This window comes from Aulostomus chinensis, chromosome 1 (assembly GCF_037954235.1).
Source record: "Aulostomus chinensis isolate RoL2024-O1b breed Wild chromosome 1, RoL_Achi_v1.0, whole genome shotgun sequence".
Lineage (NCBI taxonomy): Eukaryota > Metazoa > Chordata > Actinopteri > Syngnathiformes > Aulostomidae > Aulostomus > Aulostomus chinensis.
In genome coordinates, this window is record NC_141320.1 from 42,924,252 (window position 1) to 42,925,603 (window position 1,352).

Genomic DNA, 1,352 nt, shown 5'->3' on the forward strand with positions numbered 1-1,352 from the left:
GATGAGTAGCAACTCTCACTACATCACTGTAGCATCATTTCTTAGGTTAGGAGCAACTCTCATGAAGTCACTGTAGCATCATTTTGAGGTTCGTAGCAACTCTCACTACATCACTTTAGCATCATTTTTATATTAGTAGCAACTCTCACTACATCACTGTGGCATCATTTCTTTGGTTAGTAGCAACTCTCATTACATCACTTGAGCATCATTTCTTAGGTTCGTAGCAACTCTCACCACATCACTGTAGTATCATTTCTTAGGTAAGTAGCAACTCTCATTACATCACTGTAGCATCATTTTGAGGTTTTAAGTAACTCTCACTGCATTACTGTCAGCATCATTTTGAGCATAGTGGCAACTCTCACCACATCACTGTAGCATCATTTCTTAGGTTAGTAGCAACTCTCATTACATCACTGTAGCATCATTTCTTTGTTTCGTCGCAAATCTCACTACATCACTGTAGCATCATTTCTTAGGTTCGTAGCAACTCTCATTACATCACTTTTGCATCATTTTGAGATGAGTAGCAACTCTCACTACATCACTGCAGCCTTATTTTGAGGTAAGCAGAAATTCTCAGTACATTACTGTCAGCATCATTTTGAGGTTTGTAGCAACTCTCACTACATGACTGTAGCATCATTTTTGGGTTAGTAGCAATTTATTACATCACTGTAGCATCATTTCTTAGGTTAGGAGCAACTCTCATTAAGTCACTGTAGCATCATTTTGAGGTTCGTAGCAACTCTCACCACATCACTGTAGCATCATTTCTTAGGTTTGTAGCAACTCTCATTACATCACTTTAGCATAATTTTGAAATTCTGAGCAACTCTCATCACATCACTGTAGCATCCTTTCTTAGGTTAGCAGCAACTCTCACTACATCACTGTCACATCCTTTCTTAGGTTAGTAGCAACCCTCACTACATCACTGTCAACATCATTTTGAGGTCAGTAGCAACTCTCACTAAATCACTGGAGCATCATTTCTTAGGTTAGGAGCAACTCTCATGAAGTCACTGTAGCATCATTTTAAGTTTCGTTGCAACTCTCACTACATCACTGTCAGCATCATTTTAAGATTAGTAGCAACTCTCACTACATCACTGTAGCATCATTTCTGAGGTTAGTAGCAACTCTCATTACATCACTTTAGCATTTTTTGAAATTAATAGCAACTCTCATTACATCGCTTTAGCATCATTTTTAGATTAGTAGCAAATGTCACTACATCACTGTAGCATCATTTCTTTGGTTAGTAGCAACTCTCATTACAACACTTTGGCATCATTTTGAGGTTCGTCACAACTGTCACTACATTACTGTAGCATCATTTTGAGATG